Genomic DNA, 22,021 nt, shown 5'->3' on the forward strand with positions numbered 1-22,021 from the left:
CTTGATGATTTTCACATTTTTTTGAACGTTAGTGACCTTAGACATTTTTGGTCAAAATGTTCATAAATACATGTACTGTGACATTTTACAAACTTTTCACTTTTCCTAATATTTTTCACTTTGTCAATCATTTTTTCAATACTTTATGATTTTCACATTTTTTTGAACTTTAGTGACCTTTGACATTTTTGGTAAAAATTTTCATAAATACATGTACTGTGACATTTTACAAACTTTTCACTTTTTCTAATATTTTTCACTTTGTCAATAATTTTTTCAATACTTGATGATTTTCACATTTTTTTGAACGTTAGTGACCTTAGACATTTTTGGTCAAAATTTTCATAAATACGTGTACTGTGACATTTTACAAACTTTTCACTTTTCCTAATATTTTTCACTTTATCAATCATTTTTTCAATACTTGATGATTTTCACATTTTTTTGAACGTTAGTGACCTTAGACATTTTTGGTCAAAATTTTCATAAATACATGTACTGTGACATTTTACAAACTTTTCACTTTTCCTAATATTTTTCACTTTTTCAACCATTTTTTCAATACTTTATGATAGTCAAATTTTTTCCGATATTAGTGACCTTAGACATTTTTGGTCAAAATTTTCATTAAAACATATACTTTGACATTTTACAAGCTTTTCATTTTTCCTAATATTTTTCACTTTGTCAATCATTTTTTCAATACTATATGATTTTCACATTTTTTTGAACGTTAGTGACCTTAGACATTTTTGGTCAAAATTTTCATAAATACATATACTGTGACATTTTACAAACTTTTCACTTTTCCTAATATTTTTCACTTTGTCAATCATTTTTTCAATACTTGATGATTTTCACATTTTTTTGAACTTTAGTGACCTTTGACATTTTACAAACTTTTCACTTGTTCTAATATTTTTCACTTTATCAATCATTTTTTCAATATTTGATGATTTTCACAGTTTTTTTGAACGTTAGTGACCTTAGACATTTTTGGTCAAAATTTTCATAAATACATGTACCGTGAAATTTTACAAACTTTTCATTTTTCCTAATATTTTTCACTTTATCAATCATTTTTTCAATACTTGATGATTTTCACTTTCCTTTGAACGTAAGTGTCCTTCGACATTTTTGGTCAAAATTTCATGAACGAATGTACTGTGACATTTTACTAACTTTTCACTTTTCCAAATATTTTTCACATTGTCAACCATTTTTTCAATACTAAATGATTTTCACATTTTTTTTGAACGTTAGTGACCTTAGACGTTTTTGGTCAAAATTTTCATAAATACATATACTTTGACATTTTACAAACTTTTCACTTTTCCTAATATTTTTCACTTCATCAATCATTTTTTCAATACTTGATGATTTTCACATTTTTTTGAACGTTAGTGACCTTAGACATTTTTGGTCAAAATGTTCATAAATACATGTACTGTGACGTTTTACAAACTTTTCACTTTTCCTAATATTTTTCACTTTGTCAACCATTTTTTCAATACTAAATGATTTTCACATTTTTTTGAACGTTAGTGACCTTAGACGTTTTTGGTCAAAATTTTCATAAATACATATACTTTGACATTTTACAAACTTTTCACTTTTCCTAATATTTTTCACTTTGTCAATCATTTTTTCAATACTTGATGATTTTCACATTTTTTTGAACTTTAGTGACCTTAGACATTTTTGGTCAAAATTTTCATAAATACATGTACTGTGACATTTTACTAACTTTTCACTTTTCCTAATATTTTTCACTTCATCAATCATTTTTTCAATACTTGATGATTTTCACATTTTTTTGAACGTCAGTGACCTTAGACATTTTTGGTCAAAATGTTCATAAATACATGTACTGTGACATTTTACAAACTTTTCATTTTTCCTAATATTTTTCACTTTGTCAATCATTTTTTCAATACTTGATGATTTTCACATTTTTTTGAACGTTAGTGACCTTTGACATTTTTGGTCAAAATTTTCATAAATACGTGTACTGTGACATTTTACAAACTTTTCACTTTTCCTATTATTTGTCACTTTGTCAACCATTTTTTCAATACTAAATGATTTTCACATTTTTTTGAACGTTAGTGACCTTTGACGTTTTTGGTCAAAAAATTTTCATAAATACATATACTTTGACATTTTACAAACTTTTCACTTTTCCTAATATTTTTCACTTTGTCAATCATTTTTTCAATACTTGATGATTTTCACATTTTTTTGAACGTTAGTGACCTTAGACATTTTTGGTCAAAATTTTCATAAATACATGTACTGTGACATTTTACTAACTTTTCACTTTTCCTAATATTTTTCACTTCATCAATCATTTTTTCAATACTTGATGATTTTCACATTTTTTTGAACGTTAGTGACCTTAGACATTTTTGGTCAAAATGTTCATAAATACATGTACTGTGACATTTTACAAACTTTTGATTTTTCCTAATATTTTTCACTTTGTCAATCATTTTTTCAATACTTGATGATTTTCACATTTTTTTGAACTTTAGTGACCTTTGACATTTTTGGTCAAAATTTTCATAAATACGTGTACTATGACATTTTACAAACTTTTCACTTGTTCTAATATTTTTCACTTTATCAATCATTTTTTCAATATTTGATGATTTTCACAGTTTTTTTGAACGTTAGTGACCTTAGACATTTTTGGTCAAAATTTTCATAAATACATGTACCGTGAAATTTTACAAACTTTTCATTTTTCCTAATATTTTTCACTTTATCAATCATTTTTTCAATACTTGATGATTTTCACTTTCCTTTGAACGTAAGTGTCCTTCGACATTTTTGGTCAAAATTTCATGAACGAATGTACTGTGACATTTTACTAACTTTTCACTTTTCCAAATATTTTTCACATTGTCAACCATTTTTTCAATACTAAATGATTTTCACATTTTTTTTGAACGTTAGTGACCTTAGACGTTTTTGGTCAAAATTTTCATAAATACATATACTTTGACATTTTACAAACTTTTCACTTTTCCTAATATTTTTCACTTCATCAATCATTTTTTCAATACTTGATGATTTTCACATTTTTTTGAACGTTAGTGACCTTAGACATTTTTGGTCAAAATGGTCATAAATACATGTACTGTGACATTTTACAAACTTTTCATTTTTCCTAATATTTTTCACTTTGTCAATCATTTTTTCAATACTATATGATTTTCACATTTTTTTGAACGTCAGTGACCTTAGACATTTTTGGTCAAAATGTTCATAAATACATGTACTGTGACATTTTACAAACTTTTCATTTTTCCTAATATTTTTCACTTCATCAATCATTTTTTCAATACTTGATGATTTTCCACATTTTTTTGAACGTTAGTGACCTTAGACATTTTTGGTCAAAATGTTCATAAATACATGTACTGTGACGTTTTACAAACTTTTCACTTTTCCTAATATTTTTCACTTTGTCAACCATTTTTTCAATACTAAATGATTTTCACATTTTTTTGAACGTTAGTGACCTTAGACGTTTTTGGTCAAAATTTTCATAAATACATATACTTTGACATTTTACAAACTTTTCACTTTTCCTAATATTTTTCACTTTGTCAATCATTTTTTCAATACTTGATGATTTTCACATTTTTTTGAACTTTAGTGACCTTAGACATTTTTGGTCAAAATTTTCATAAATACATGTACTGTGACATTTTACTAACTTTTCACTTTTCCTAATATTTTTCACTTCATCAATCATTTTTTCAATACTTGATGATTTTCACATTTTTTTGAACGTCAGTGACCTTAGACATTTTTGGTCAAAATGTTCATAAATACATGTACTGTGACAATTTACAAACTTTTCATTTTTCCTAATATTTTTCACTTTGTCAATCATTTTTTCAATACTTGATGATTTTCACATTTTTTTGAACGTTAGTGACCTTTGACATTTTTGGTCAAAATTTTCATAAATACGTGTACTGTGACATTTTACAAACTTTTCACTTTTCCTATTATTTGTCACTTTGTCAACCATTTTTTCAATACTAAATGATTTTCACATTTTTTTGAACGTTAGTGACCTTTGACGTTTTCGGTCAAAAAATTTTCATAAATACATATACTTTGACATTTTACAAACTTTTCACTTTTCCTAATATTTTTCACTTTGTCAATCATTTTTTCAATACTTGATGATTTTCACATTTTTTTGAACGTTAGTGACCTTAGACATTTTTGGTCAAAATTTTCATAAATACATGTACTGTGACATTTTACTAACTTTTCACTTTTCCTAATATTTTTCACTTCATCAATCATTTTTTCAATACTTGATGATTTTCACATTTTTTTGAACGTTAGTGACCTTAGACATTTTTGGTCAAAATGTTCATAAATACATGTACTGTGACATTTTACAAACTTTTGATTTTTCCTAATATTTTTCACTTTGTCAATCATTTTTTCAATACTTGATGATTTTCACATTTTTTTGAACTTTAGTGACCTTTGACATTTTTGGTCAAAATTTTCATAAATACGTGTACTATGACATTTTACAAACTTTTCACTTGTTCTAATATTTTTCACTTTATCAATCATTTTTTCAATATTTGATGATTTTCACAGTTTTTTTGAACGTTAGTGACCTTAGACATTTTTGGTCAAAATTTTCATAAATACATGTACTGTGACATTTTACAAACTTTTCATTTTTCCTAATATTTTTCACTTTATCAATCATTTTTTCAATACTTTATGATTTTCACTTTCCTTTGAACGTAAATGTCCTTCGACATTTTTGGTCAAAATTTCATGAACGAATGTACTGTGACATTTTACTAACTTTTCACTTTTCCAAATATTTTTCACATTGTCAACCATTTTTTCAATACTAAATGATTTTCACATTTTTTTTGAACGTTAGTGACCTTAGACGTTTTTGGTCAAAATTTTCATAAATACATATACTTTGACATTTTACAAACTTTTCACTTTTCCTAATATTTTTCACTTTGTCAATCATTTTTTCAATACTTGATGATTTTCACATTTTTTTGAACGTTAGTGACCTTAGACATTTTTGGTCAAAATGTTCATAAATACATGTACTGTGACATTTTACAAACTTTTCACTTTTCCTAATATTTTTCACTTTGTCAATCATTTTTTCAGTACTTGATGATTTTCACATTTTTTTGAACTTAAGTGACCTTTGACATTTTACAAACTTTTCACTTGTTCTAATATTTTTCACTTTATCAATCATTTTTTCAATATTTGATGATTTTCACAGTTTTTTTGAACGTTAGTGACCTTTGACATTTTTGGTCAAAATTTTCATAAATACATGTACCGTGACATTTTACAAACTTTTAATTCCCTAATATTTTTCACTTTATCAATCATTTTTTCAATACTTTATGATTTTCACTTTCCTTTGAACGTAAGTGTCCTTCGACATTTTTGGTCAAAATTTCATGAACGAATGTACTGTGACATTTTACTAACTTTTCACTTTTCCTAATATTTTTCACTTTGTCAACCATTTTTTCAATACTAAATGATTTTCACATTTTTTTGAACGTTAGTGACCTTAGATTTTTGGTCAAAATTTTCATAAATACATATACTTTGACATTTTACAAACTTTTCACTTTTCCTAATATTTTTCACTTTGTCAATCATTTTTTCAATACTTGATGATTTTCACATTTTTTTGAACGTTAGTGACCTTAGACATTTTTGGTCAAAATTTTCATAAATACATGTACTGTGACATTTTACTAACTTTTCACTTTTCCTAATATTTTTCACTTCATCAATCATTTTTTCAATACTTGATGATTTTCACATTTTTTTGAACGTTAGTGACCTTAGACATTTTTGGTCAAAATGTTCATAAATACATGTACTGTGACATTTTACAAACTTTTAATTTTTCCTAATATTTTTCACTTTGTCAATCATTTTTTCAATACTTGATGATTTTCACATTTTTTTGAACGTTAGTGACCTTTGACATTTTTGGTCAAAATTTTCATAAATACGTGTACTGTGACATTTTACAAGCTTTTCACATTTCCTGATATTTTTCACTTTGTCAACCATTTTTCCAATACTAAATGATTTTCACATTTTTTTGAACGTTAGTGACCTTAGACGTTTTTGGTCAAAATTTTCATAAATACATATACTTTGACATTTTACAAACTTTTCACTTTTCCTAATATTTTTCACTTTGTCAATCATTTTTTCAATACTTGATGATTTTCACATTTTTTTGAACGTTAGTGACCTTAGACATTTTTGGTCAAAATTTTCATAAATACATGTACTGTGACATTTTACTAACTTTTCACTTTTCCTAATATTTTTCACTTCATCAATCATTTTTTCAATACTTGATGATTTTCACATTTTTTTGAACGTTAGTGACCTTAGACATTTTTGGTCAAAATGTTCATAAATACATGTACTGTGACATTTTACAAACTTTTCACTTTTCCTAATATTTTTCACTTTGTCAATCATTTTTTCAATACTTTATGATTTTCACATTTTTTTGAACTTTAGTGACCTTTGACATTTTTGGTAAAAATTTTCATAAATACATGTACTGTGACATTTTACTAACTTTTCACTTTTCCTAATATTTTTCACTTCATCAATCATTTTTTCAATACTTTATGATTTTCACATTTTTTTGAACGTTAGTGACCTTAGACATTTTTGGTCAAAATATTCATAAATACATGTACTGTGACATTTTACTAACTTTTCACTTTTCCTAATATTTTTCACTTCATCAATCATTTTTTCAATACTTGATGATTTTCACATTTTTTTGAACGTTAGTGACCTTAGACATTTTTGGTCAAAATGTTCATAAATACATGTACTGTGACATTTTACAAACTTTTGATTTTTCCTAATATTTTTCACTTTGTCAATCATTTTTTCAATACTTGATGATTTTCACATTTTTTTGAACTTTAGTGACCTTTGACATTTTTGGTCAAAATTTTCATAAATACGTGTACTATGACATTTTACAAACTTTTCACTTGTTCTAATATTTTTCACTTTATCAATCATTTTTTCAATATTTGATGATTTTCACAGTTTTTTTGAACGTTAGTGACCTTAGACATTTTTGGTCAAAATTTTCATAAATACATGTACTGTGACATTTTACAAACTTTTCATTTTTCCTAATATTTTTCACTTTATCAATCATTTTTTCAATACTTTATGATTTTCACTTTCCTTTGAACGTAAATGTCCTTCGACATTTTTGGTCAAAATTTCATGAACGAATGTACTGTGACATTTTACTAACTTTTAACTTTTCCAAATATTTTTCACATTGTCAACCATTTTTTCAATACTAAATGATTTTCACATTTTTTTTGAACGTTAGTGACCTTAGACATTTTTGGTCAAAATTTTCATAAATACATGTACTGTGACATTTTACAAACTTTTCCCTTTTCCTAATATTTTTCACTTTTTCAACCATTTTTTCAATACTTTATGATTTTCATATTTTTTCCGATATTAGTGACCTTAGACATTTTTGGTCAAAATTTTCATTAATACATATACTTTGACATTTTACAAACTTTTCATTTTTCCTAATATTTTTCACTTTTAAAACCATTTTTTCAATACTTGATGATTTTCACATTTTCTTGAACGTTAGTGACCCTAAACATTTTTGGTCAAAATTTTCATAAATACATGTACTGTAACATTTTACTAACTTTTCACTTTTCCTAATATTTTTCACTTTGTCAACCATTTTTTCAATACTTTATGATTTTCATATTTTTTCCAATATTAGTTAACTTAGACATTTTTGGTTAAAATTTTCGTGAATAGACGTACTGTGACACTTTACTAACTTTTCACTTTTCCTAATATTTTTACTTTGTCAATCATTTTTTCAATACTTCATGATTTTCACTTTCCTTTGAACGTTAGTGACCTTAGACATTTTTGGTGTAAATTTTCATGAACACATATATTTTGACATTTTACAAACTTTTCACTTTTCCTAATATTTTTCACTTTGTCAACCATTTTTTCAATACTAAATGATTTTCACATTTTTTTGAACGTTAGCGACCTTAGACATTTTTGGTCAAAATTTTCATAAATACATATACTTTGACATTTTACAAACTTTTCACTTATCCTAATATTTTTCACTTTGTCAACCATTTTTTCAATACTAAATGATTTTCACATTTTTTTGAACGTTAGCGACCTTAGACATTTTTGGTCAAAATTTTCATAAATACATGTACTGTAACATTTTACTAACTTTTCACTTTTCCTAATATTTTTCACTGTCAACCATTTTTTCAATATTTTATGATTTTCATATTTTTTCCAATATTAGTTAACTTAGACATTTTTGGTTAAAATTCTCGTGAATAGACGTACTGTGACAATTTACTCACTTTTCACTTTTCCCAATATTTTTCACTTTGTCCAATATTTTGTCAATACTTGATGATTTTCACATTTTTTTGAACGTTAGTGACCTTTGACATTTTTGGTCAAAATTTTCATTAATACATATACTATGACATTTTACAAACTTTTCATTTTTCCTAATATTTTTCACTTTGTCAATCATTTTTTCAATACTTTATGATTTTCATATTTTTTCCGATATTAGTGACCTTAGACATTTTTGGTCAAAATTTACATTAAAACATATACTTTGACATTTTACAAACTTTTCATTTTTCCTAATATTTTTCAATTTGTCAATCATTTTTTCAATACTTTATTATTTTCACTTTCCTTTGAACGTAAGTGACCTTAGACATTTTTGGTCAAAATTTCATGAACGAATGTACTGTGACATTTTACTAACTTTTCACTTTTCCTAATATTTTTCACTTTGTCAACCATTTTTTCAATACTTTAAGATTTTCATATTTTTTCCAATATTTGTTAACTTAGACATTTTTTGTTAAAATTTTCGTGAATAGACGTACTGTGACACTTTTCTAACTTTTCACTTTTCCCAATATTTTTCACTTTGTCCACTATTTTTTCAATACTTGATGATTTTCACATTTTTTTGAACGTTAATGACCTTAGACATTTTTGGTCAAACTTTTCATAAATACATGTACTGTGACATTTTACAAACTTTTCACTTTTCTTAATATTTTTCACTTTTTCAACCATTTTTTCAATACTTTAGGATTTTCATATTTTTTCCAATATTAGTTAACTTAGACATTTTCGGTTAAAATTTTCGTGAATAGACGTACTGTGACATTTTACTAACTTTTCACTTTTCCCAATATTTTTCACTTTGTCCACTATTTTTTCAATACTTGATGATTTTCACATTTTTTTGAACGTTAGTGACCTTTGACATTTTTGGTCAAAATTTTCATTAATACATATACTATGACATTTTACAAACTTTTCATTTTTCCTTACATTTTTCACTTTGTCAATCATTTTTTCAATATTTGATGATTTTCAGTTTTTTTGAACGTTAGTGACCTTTGACATTTTTGCTCAAAATTTTCATTAATACATGTACCTTGACATTTTACAAACTTTTCACTTTTCCTAATATTTTTCGCTTTCTCAATTATTTTTTCAATACTTGATGATTTTCACATTTTTTTGAACATTAGTGACCTTAGACATTTTTGGTCAAAATTTTCATAAATACATGTGCTGTGACATTTTACAAACTTTTCACTTTTCTTAATATTTTACACTTTTTCAATCATTTTTCAATACTTGATGATTTTCACATTTTTTTGAACTTCAGTGACCTTAGACATTTTTGGTCAAAATTTTCATAAATACGTGTACTGTGACATTTTACAAACTTTTCACTTTTTCTAATATTTTTCACTTTGTCAATCATTTTTTCAATAGTTGATGATTTTCACAGTTTTTTTGAACGTTAGTGACCTTAGACATTTTTGGTCAAAATTTTCATAAATACGTGTACTCTGACATTTTACTAACTTTTCACTTTTCCTAATATTTTTCACTTTTAAAACCATTTTTTCAATACTAAATGATTTTCACATTTTTTTGAACGTTAGTGACCTTAGACATTTTTGGTCAAAATTTTCATAAATACATGTACTTGACATTTTACTAACTTTTAACTTTTCCTAATATTTTTCACTTTGTCAACCATTTTTTCAATACTTGATGATTTTCACATTTTTTTGAACGTTAGTGACCTTTGACATTTTTGGTCAAAATTTTCATAAATACATGTACTGTGACATTTTACAAACTTTTCACTTTTCCTAATATTTTTAACTTTGTCAATCATTTTTTCAATACTTGATGATTTTCAAATTTTTTTGAACTTTAGTGACCTTTGACATTTTTGGTCAAAATTTTCATAAATACATGTACTGTGACATTTTACAAACTTTTCACTTTCCTAATATTTTTAACTTTGTCAATCATTTTTTCAATACTTGATGATTTTCAAATTTTTTTGAACTTTAGTGACCTTAGACATTTTTGGTCAAAATTTTCATAAATACATGTACTGTGACATTTTACAAAGTTTTCATTTTTCCTAATATTTTTCATTTTGTCAATCATTTTTTCAATACTTGATGATTTTCATATTTTTTCCGATGTCAGTTAACTTGGACATTTTTGGTTAAAATTTTCGTGAATACACGTATCGTGAAACTTTACTAACTTTTCAATTTTTCCTAATATTTTTCACTTTGTCAACCATTTTATGATTTTCATATTTTTTCCAATATTAGTTAACTTAGACATTTTTGGTTAAAATTTTCGTGAATAGACGTACTGTGACACTTTACAAACTTTTCACTTTTCCAAATATTTTTCACTTTGTCCACCATTTTTTCAATACTTGATGATTTTCACATTTTTTTGAACGTTAGTGACCTTTGACATTTTTGGTCAAAATTGTCATTAATACGTATACTTTGACATTTTACAAACTTTTCATTTTTCCTAATATATTTCACTTTGTCAATCATTTTTTCAATATTTGATGATTTTCACATTTTTTTGAACGTTAGTGACCTTTGTCATTTTTGGTCAAAATGTTCATTAATACATATACTATGACATTTTACAAACTTTTCATTTTTCCTAATATTTTTCACTTTGTTAATCATTTTTTCAATACTTTATGATTTTCACATTTTTTTGAACGTTAGTGACCTTTGACATTTTTGGTCAAAATTTTCATTTATACATGTACTGTGACATTTTACAAACTTTTCACTTTTCCTAATATTTTTCGCTTTGTCAATCATTTTTTCAATATTTGATGATTTTCACATTTTTTTGAACGTTAGTAACCCTAGACATTTTTGGTCAAAATTTTCATAAATACATGTACTGTGACATTTTACAAACTTTTCAATTTTTTTAATATTTTTCAATTTTTCAACCATTTTTTCAATACTTAATGATTTTCATATTTTTTCCGATGTCAGTTAACTTGGACATTTTTGGTTAAAATTTTCGTGAATACACGTATCGTGAAACTTTACTAACTTTTCACTTTTTCCTAATATTTTTCACTTTGTCAACCATTTTTTTTAATATTTTATGATTTTCATATTTTTTCCAATATTAGTTAACTTAGACATTTTTGGTTAAAATTTTCGTGAATAGACGTACTGTGACACTTTACTAACTTTTCACTTTCCCCAATATTTTTCACTTTGTCCACCATTTTTTCAATACTTGATGATTTTCACATTTTTTTTGAACGTTAGTGACCTTTGACATTTTTGGTCAAAATTGTCATTAATACGTATACTTTGACATTTTACAAACTTTTCATTTTTCCTATTATTTTTCACTTTGTCAATCATTTTTTCAATACTTGATGATTTTCACATTTTTTTGAACGTTAGTGACCTTTGACATTTTTGGTCAAAATTTTCATTAATACATGTACCTTGACATTTTACAAACTTTTCACTTTTTCCTAATATTTTTAACTTTGTCAATCTTTTTTTCAATACATGATGATTTTCACATTTTTTTGAACGTTAGTGACCTTAGACATTTTTGGTCAAAATTTTCATAAATACATGTACTGTGACATTTTACAAACTTTTCACTTTTCCTAATATTTTTAACTTTGTCAATCATTTTTTCAATACTTGATGATTTTCACATTTTTTTGAACTTTAGTGACCTTTGACATTTTTGGTCAAAATTTTCATAAATACGTGTACTGCGACATTTTACAAACTTTTCACTTTTTCCTAATATTTTTAACTTTGTCAATCATTTTTTCAATACATGATGATTTTCACATTTTTTTGAACGTTAGTGACCTTAGACATTTTTGGTCAAAATTTTCATAAATACATGTACTGTGACATTTTACAAACTTTTCACTTTTCCTAATATTTTTAACTTTGTCAATCATTTTTTCAATACTTGATGATTTTCAAATTTTTTTGAACTTTAGTGACCTTTGACATTTTTGGTCAAAATTTTCATAAATACATGTACTGTGACATTTTACAAACTTTTCACTTTCCTAATATTTTTAACTTTGTCAATCATTTTTTCAATACTTGATGATTTTCAAATTTTTTTGAACTTTAGTGACCTTAGACATTTTTGGTCAAAATTTTCATAAATACATGTACTGTGACATTTTACAAAGTTTTCATTTTTCCTAATATTTTTCATTTTGTCAATCATTTTTTCAATACTTGATGATTTTCATATTTTTTCCGATGTCAGTTAACTTGGACATTTTTGGTTAAAATTTTCGTGAATACACGTATCGTGAAACTTTACTAACTTTTCAATTTTTCCTAATATTTTTCACTTTGTCAACCATTTTATGATTTTCATATTTTTTCCAATATTAGTTAACTTAGACATTTTTGGTTAAAATTTTCGTGAATAGACGTACTGTGACACTTTACAAACTTTTCACTTTTCCAAATATTTTTCACTTTGTCCACCATTTTTTCAATACTTGATGATTTTCACATTTTTTTGAACGTTAGTGACCTTTGACATTTTTGGTCAAAATTGTCATTAATACGTATACTTTGACATTTTACAAACTTTTCATTTTTCCTAATATATTTCACTTTGTCAATCATTTTTTCAATATTTGATGATTTTCACATTTTTTTGAACGTTAGTGACCTTTGTCATTTTTGGTCAAAATGTTCATTAATACATATACTATGACATTTTACAAACTTTTCATTTTTCCTAATATTTTTCACTTTGTTAATCATTTTTTCAATACTTTATGATTTTCACATTTTTTTGAACGTTAGTGACCTTTGACATTTTTGGTCAAAATTTTCATTTATACATGTACTGTGACATTTTACAAACTTTTCACTTTTCCTAATATTTTTCGCTTTGTCAATCATTTTTTCAATATTTGATGATTTTCACATTTTTTTGAACGTTAGTAACCCTAGACATTTTTGGTCAAAATTTTCATAAATACATGTACTGTGACATTTTACAAACTTTTCAATTTTTTTTATATTTTTCAATTTTTCAACCATTTTTTCAATACTTAATGATTTTCATATTTTTTCCGATGTCAGTTAACTTGGACATTTTTGGTTAAAATTTTCGTGAATACACGTATCGTGAAACTTTACTAACTTTTCACTTTTTCCTAATATTTTTCACTTTGTCAACCATTTTTTTTAATATTTTATGATTTTCATATTTTTTCCAATATTAGTTAACTTAGACATTTTTGGTTAAAATTTTCGTGAATAGACGTACTGTGACACTTTACTAACTTTTCACTTTCCCCAATATTTTTCACTTTGTCCACCATTTTTTCAATACTTGATGATTTTCACATTTTTTTTGAACGTTAGTGACCTTTGACATTTTTGGTCAAAATTGTCATTAATACGTATACTTTGACATTTTACAAACTTTTCATTTTTCCTATTATTTTTCACTTTGTCAATCATTTTTTCAATACTTGATGATTTTCACATTTTTTTGAACGTTAGTGACCTTTGACATTTTTGGTCAAAATTTTCATTAATACATGTACCTTGACATTTTACAAACTTTTCACTTTTTCCTAATATTTTTAACTTTGTCAATCTTTTTTTCAATACATGATGATTTTCACATTTTTTTGAACGTTAGTGACCTTAGACATTTTTGGTCAAAATTTTCATAAATACATGTACTGTGACATTTTACAAACTTTTCACTTTTCCTAATATTTTTAACTTTGTCAATCATTTTTTCAATACTTGATGATTTTCACATTTTTTTGAACTTTAGTGACCTTTGACATTTTTGGTCAAAATTTTCATAAATACGTGTACTGTGACATTTTACAAACTTTTCACTTTTTCTAATATTTTTCACTTTGTCAATCATTTTTTCAATATTTGATGATTTTCAGTTTTTTTTGAACGTTAGTGACCTTAGACATTTTTGGTCAAAATTTTCATAAATACATGTACTGTGACATTTTACAAACTTTTCACTTTTCCTAAAATTTTTACTTTGTCAATCATTTTTTCAATACTTGATGATTTTCACATTTTTTTGAACGTTAGTGACCTTAGACATTTTTGGTCAAACTTTTCATAAATACATGTACTGTGACATTTTACAAACTTTTCACTTTTCCTAATATTTTTTCAATACTTTATGATTTTCATATTTTTTCCGATATTAGTTAACTTAGACATTTTTGGTTAAAATTTTCGTGAATACACTTACCGTGAAACTTTACTAACTTTTCACTTTTCCAAATATTTTTTACTTTGACAACCATTTTTATGGTGGACAATACTTTATGATTTTCACTTTCCTTTCCAAAAAATTGTTGACAAAGTGAAAAATATTTGAAAAAGTAAAATAAATGTCAAAATTGGTATATTCATAAAAAATTTGACAAAAATGTCAAAGGGCAGCTTCTTCTCTTTCTTTCGGCTTTTTCCCGGCAGGGGTCGCCACAGCGAGTCAACTTTCTCCATCTAACCCGATTCTCTGGATCCTCCTCTCTCACACCAACTACCTTCATATCCTCTCTCACTACGTCCATAAAATTTCTCTCTGGTCTTCCTCGAGACCTTTTGCCTAGCAACTCCAATTCCAGCTTCCGTCTACCAATATATTCTCCATCCGCCTCCTCTGCCCATGACCAAACCATCTCAGTCTGGCTTCTCCGATCTTCTCTCCAAAACATCTAACATGTGCTGTTCCTTTGATAGACTCATTTCTGATCCTCCTCATCCTGGTCACTCCCAAAGAGAACCTCAACATCTTCATCTCTGCAAGCTCTAGTTCCTCCTGCTGTCTTTTGGTCATTGTAACAGTTTCTAGTGCAAACATCATCGCTGGTCTCACCACTGTCTTGTACACCTATCCTTTTATTCTGGCTGAAAGTCTTCTATCACATAGTATCCCTGACACTTTTCTCCACCCATTCCAACCTGCTTGGACCCGTCTCTTCACCTCTTTTTCACGCTCTCCGTTGCTCTGGACTGTTGACCCTAAGTACCTGAAATCCTCCAGCTTCTTGAACTCCACTTCCTGTAGCATCACCGTTCCTCCCGAGTTCCTCTCATTCACACACATATATTCTGTCTTGCTGCGACTAACTTTCATTCCTCTCCTTTCCAGAGCATACTTCCACCTCTCTAGATTTTCCTCTACCTGTTGTCTGCTCTCACTACAGATCACAATGTCATTCGCAAACATCATGGTCCATGGGGATTCCTGTCTAACCTCATCTGTCATCACCATTGCGAACAAGAAGGGGCTCAGAGCTGAGCCCATGATGGAGTCCCACCTCCACCTTGAACTTCTCAGTTACCCCTACAGCACACCGTACCAGTGTCTTACAGCTAGCATACATGTCCTGCACCAGTCTAACATACTTCTCTGCCACTCCAGACTTCCTCATACAATACCAGAGCTAATACAGAGCTACAATACAATCGGTTCTGCAATTGAACTCTGTTTGAGATAGAAAAGAGGATGGATTTTGTCTACAAATGATCCTAAATAATACTGCAGGTTTATCAGGTTATTATTGGCGTTTTTCATGTCTCGCAGCTGTTTGCTAGAAAGGCATTTATTGTGGCTACTATCCGTTTGTGTGGCCACGGGACCGGACTTTTGTTGTCCCGGTGTGTTCAGGAACTGATCAAGCAAGAATGGTTTATTCAAAGTCAGGAAATACACTTAGGAGATATCCCGGGCTAGAATGAATGTCACCCCGAGAGGATGGTTCACCCTCTGCACACCCTCTGAGACACGTCCAGCGGATGTGCAGGTGAGGAGGTTCCGTCATTTTATACCATCGCCTCAACGCTCAAGTTTATTTCCAAATAAGGACTTGTTTTACACACTCATGGAATTTGGGCACTTGGGGTGCCGGGCCGCGTCCCGGATAAAGCCGCGGGGTTCGCCATCGATTACGCTTTGGGGGTGTCAATGGAAGAGAACACAGTTGGGCATCCCTTTGTCGTCACGTGATGCTCTCGTGGGCGAATTTTAACACTACATGAGTTATCTATCTGCAATGCACCCCTCTTTATACTGCATTAGATGTTTTGTTTTTTTTTATAGCCATATACTAATTATTGGGGGGTGGATTGATTCGGAGCACTACTGAAGGCCTCGGTGTAAAATGCACCGCCCGCCACTGAGAATCCACCTGAATCCGGTCACCATCAGGGGTACAGAAGTGAACATTGTGGACACCTACAAATACCTGGGTGTCCACTTGGACAATAAACTGGACTGTAAACACCAACGCCATCTTCAAGAAGGGTCAGAGCCGCCTGTTCTTCCTCAGGAGGCTCAGATCTTTCAACGTCCGCAGGACCATGCTGCAGATGTTTTACCACTCAATGGTGTCCAGCGTCATCTTCTACCCTGTTGTGTGCTGGGCAGCAGGCTGGAGACAGCTGACACCAACAGACTGGATCTGTCCTGGGAGTGGAGCTGGATTCTGTGGTGCAGGTGTCAGAGAAGCTCCTCAGCATCATGGACAACATCCATCACCCCCTGCATGGACACTGACGTCCTGTCAGAGCTCTTTCAGTCATAGATTGATACCACCAAGGAGCTCCACTGAACGCCACAGGAGGTCTTTCCTACCTGAGGCTATCAGACTTTTTAATTCCCCTTCCTTCTGCCAAAGGGAATCTTAAAATCTTTGTACTTTTTAAAACCTTAAAAAACTTGATAGCCTTAACCTTGACAATTTATATTTTATTGTATTTCTTATTCTCCCTCCTCCCTACTATTATCTATTCTATGCATGTTCTATGTATCTATGTTTTTGCTTGACACTCTGGCACAGCAATTTCCTTCAGGATAAATAAAGTTGTTCTCATCTCATCTCTCTCATATATATATATACATATATATATGTATATACATATATACTTTTTTTAATTTTTTGACGTAACTATTACACTGCTGTGAAAAAGGAATTTCCCCTATGGAGATGGATACTTGATTGGTAATTCCAAGCAGCTGAGAGCGTTTAGTAAATGCTAACTGGTTGCGGTCTGCTATTGGTCCCTGCCAGGGCGCTGGCCGTGACGCAACTTCCGGATGACGGCAGAACTCTGGAGAGCCAGCTGAGCGCTGCGCGTCTCTTGACGGGAGAATTGCTTTTGTGAGGGGAAGCACAATTTCGTCTTGTCTTTCAGATCCAACGCGTTTGGAGCGCGCTTTTGGTCTTGTGTTTTGCTTTTTTTTTTTCTTCTCCATTTTTCTGTGATATAATTCTGCTTAGTGATGGGACGATGAAACCTCAAGGAGTGTGTTGACACATTAGACCAGGGGTCGGCAACCCATGCGGCTCTTCCATCTTTACACTGCGGCTCCGAGTGGCTTGGTAAAATATATCATAAATATTTAATTGAAGAATATTTCATTCGTGTTAATTCCTTTTTTTAACTTTTAGTTCTAAGTTGGAAGATTATTGTGATCTTGAAATATTAAATAAAATTATATTGTTTTTCGCCGCTCAAAATAACGTCACACCGGCGGAAGCCGGTAGACCCGCCAGCCGGTAAAGTCCCGATTTGCAAATGCTGTGCGCAGGAGTCCAGGAGCAGAAGTCCTATGAACCAGGTAAAATAAATATTAAGATATTTTGCAAATATTAATTTTTTGTTTACTGACAGTGTTTTTTTTGCCCCCGATTTATTTTTAAAATTCAGGTCAAGGCTCCGCTCAACGCTCTGAAAGCCCAAAGCTCGAAATGACTTCATTACATAAATAAGATTTAATTTTCTCCGTAATACTTTGTGATTTTCAGAAGCAACACACTACACACTTGTTTATACAAAGTATAGAGCGCGATTTCAGTGAAAGAAACGTAAAGATAGGACTAGTCAATGAAATCTTTGTTAGTGAAGCTCCAGCTGTGTTTCCGGCTTTAGTTTCATCGGGGAGAAGACTTGTTTCAGGTGTGGAAGTTAAAATACCTCGAATGTCTCCTGGTTCCAAAACCAGATGGCACATTTTGTTTTTCCAGACTTTAGAGAAGTCAATGCAGCTACCAAGCCTGACTTGTTCCAACTCCCCTGTGTGGATTGAGGTTCTGCCATGTTTGCTACTAAGGTCAACCTACATAAAAGGGTATCGACAGTTCCCGCTGAGATTTCCAGCTTTGTTACACCCCCGACTGTTTGGGCTTAGAATGCTCTTGCCACGTTCCGACACTGGATGTGCAAAGTTGGAGCCTCTCTGACCTTGAACTTCGCCAAATGAGTTTGGTAAAGCCACCGTCGCTTGGGTAAGAGTGTCTGTTTTTGAAGGAACAAATAAATGGATGTCTACACTTGACTCACACACTCTAGCTTCTTTTCTGCAGCTGAGAATTTGCAAGAAGAATCCCTGGAATCACCATGAGGCAGAATGGCGTGCCTCACTTGGGCGCTCTTTGCAGCTGTTTTATGATCGCTCAGCACAAGAAACTAATTACCAACATGCAGTGGTTGCCAAAAAACACTGTACATTCCAAATTAATAGTGCTTAAACATTTTAATAGTGACATAGAATTAAATGAAATCACTGATAACTATAACCCTTTAATTCCTTTTTTTCCATTTTAGATTTTTCTCCAAGGTTGCCAAGTGAGCCATAGCCTCGACTGCCTCCAAGGACTACACGTCACTGGTGTGTGTATACATACTACATGTATATACATGTGTGTGTGTATATGTAGGTATGCAAGGAAAAAGGAAAAGCCCAAAGGATGGAGATGTTTCCATATACATAAAGTGTGGGTGCACTTCTTGCTCATCTTCATAACAAACAGGACACATATGTATACACATGACCATCTCAGCCACCACGCCTGAGGAGACACCAACCTGTGGAGGAGCAAAAGGCCGTCTGACTGCGACTCAACATTTCCTTTGCAGTGTTCACAAGTCAACTGTTAACTGAAATAAAGTGAGACTGAATATAAAACAAAATGTGTTTTCTTTATAGAATGAGTCATGACTTGTGGGTTTGAGTTATTCAATTAGTCATGTTGGAATGTATCAGTGAGGGATACTCATGTTCAAAACAAACATCCAAAGTAATCACTGGAACTGAAATAAGTTCATCACTTTATTTTACAACACTAGTAAGAGCTCAGGTCAGGACACACATATACACATATACACTGCTCAGAAAAAAAGGGAACACTCAAATAACATGTCATAGATCAGAATGAAAGAACTATTGCTATGAAATGAATTTAACTTTTGAATTCCTCTTCCCTCAGCCGCAGGGAATCTTCAAATCTTTGTACTTAAGACCTTCAAACACTTGATAGCCTTAACCTTGACACTTTATATTTCATTGTATTTCTTATTCTCCCTCCTTCCTACTATTATCTATTACTGTTATGTTTTTGCTTGAAACTCTGGCACAACAATTTCCTTCGGGATAAATGAAGTTGTTCTCATCTCAAATACTTTATTCTTTACATAGTTCAAAGTGCTGAGAACAAAGTCACATCACGATCGCGCTCGTATATGTCAAATATAACATCCGCACAAATCACAGTTGGGCGGCTCGGTGGCGCAGCGATTAGAGCTGTCGCCTCACAGCAAAGCAACCCGGGTTCAAGCCCCACATCAACCACTGTGTGTGGTTGCCTCTGTGTGGAGTTGGCATGTTCTCCCCGTGTCCGCGTGGGTTCTCTCCTTCCTCCCACTGGCCAAAAGCATGCATTTAAGTTCATCGGCAACTCTAAAGTCTCCCTACGCATGACTGTTGTGTGACTGGCCCTGCTCCAATGCAGGGCGGCCCTATAGGCTGAGAGATGGGCGCCAGCCACCCCGAGCCACCCGCCCAGGCGGGACGCTCACGTGTGACTGTGGCCCCGATACAAAAGGAAACATTTACTTTTTACAACTAAAATACACATCACACACGCAACAAAAATAACAAAAACAAACTTTATTCAACATTTTACATACATTACATTACATTTCAATCATTTCATCATTGAAATTATCTTTAAACTTCAGACACCAAACACGAAAAACAACATATTTTACTTGCAATCCTACCCTCAGTAACCCTGAGTAATGCTTGCTACTCTATCACTCTCAATTTTGACATACATATTGCTGGGAAAAAAAAAAAAAAAAAAAAAACAAAAACAATAACCCACAACCCTGCAGACACACCAACAAAATGACGAACTTCACACCGTCGCACCAACATTTAGATAAACTGTCTCTTTCACAGCTCCGATTGATGAGAAACAATGATTTCCCACCACTCAATGCCAAGTGCTGGGGAGATAAACTTGCCCACTTTACCATTTCAAACTTTACCGCACTTTCTGTCCTCATTCAATCCATCCATAAATATCCTCTTCCAAACCCTACATTGCTCTGCACTGTTGACAAGCGTACTTAGAATCCTTCTCACTGTCATTCACACACACATGTATTCTGTCTTTTGACAGCAAACCTTCACACTTTTGCTTGTTCCCTGGTCCCACTACACATCACAACGTAATCTGGGATTGTGTTGTCAAAATGCACACTAACATGCAAATACTTGGGAGACGTTTTGGCTACACACTGCTCCACAACGTCACTTCAACACTTGCAGCATTTACATTCAATTGTCATCGATCCTTTTTGAATTGAACGTCAACAAGTCTGTCCTGAACTGACCACAGATAGCGAAGAAGCTCGATGCTAATGCTACTAGCCTCTCATCTGCTGTCCGCCGACGTCTCACCTTTGAAAGAAACAAAATTACGGTTACAAATTTCACTACCTCTCTCTGAGAGTTTGGTTTGTGTATCCGTTCATCGAACTGTAGCAATTTCATCAGGAAACACGTTGAAATGTGTTTGTCTCACGCGGGCGTTCCGTTCCACTGCTACTGCTAGCTCGCTCGGCTCCACTTCCGGTCCACGCGCTGGCCGCGCCCCTTATTTATAGGCTCGGTCGGAATAAATGCGTCATTTCCCGTGCCGAATTATTTGGACAAATGTTTGTTTGTATGTTTAAATTCAAAAGTGAAATGGAAAAAGTAGACATTGAATTGAGCTCATTCATTGTGACGAGGCAAATGTTCTGCTCAGTCAATTATTTTGAACAATTAAACGAAGGTTTAACTCATTGACACGGTTTGCAAATAGTATTATAGGAACCAACAAAATGGGATAACTTAGCAGCCACAGTCATAGTTGAGGATAAAGAACTTTCTTTTACTTCATAGACAGTGAGGAAATATGTATGTAGCTATGACTGAACCAGTAGTTATGACGGTCCTACATGAACGGTAAGAGTCAGACTGCCTGCCTGTCGGAACGAATGAACCACAAAAAGCATTTTCTCCTGTCTGATCAATAACAATGCGTTGTTCAGATTAACACTTAAACCCTGTTTGATGGTTTTAAAATGAAAACACAATATATGGAAAGACTGACCGGATTTCAATACATGTATGTAGGTATTCATGTGTGTATATATGTCTGTGT

This window comes from Fistularia commersonii, chromosome 18, assembly GCF_037954325.1.
Source record: "Fistularia commersonii isolate RoL2024-O1a breed Wild chromosome 18, RoL_Fcom_v1.0, whole genome shotgun sequence".
NCBI classification, from domain to species: Eukaryota; Metazoa; Chordata; class Actinopteri; order Syngnathiformes; family Fistulariidae; genus Fistularia; species Fistularia commersonii.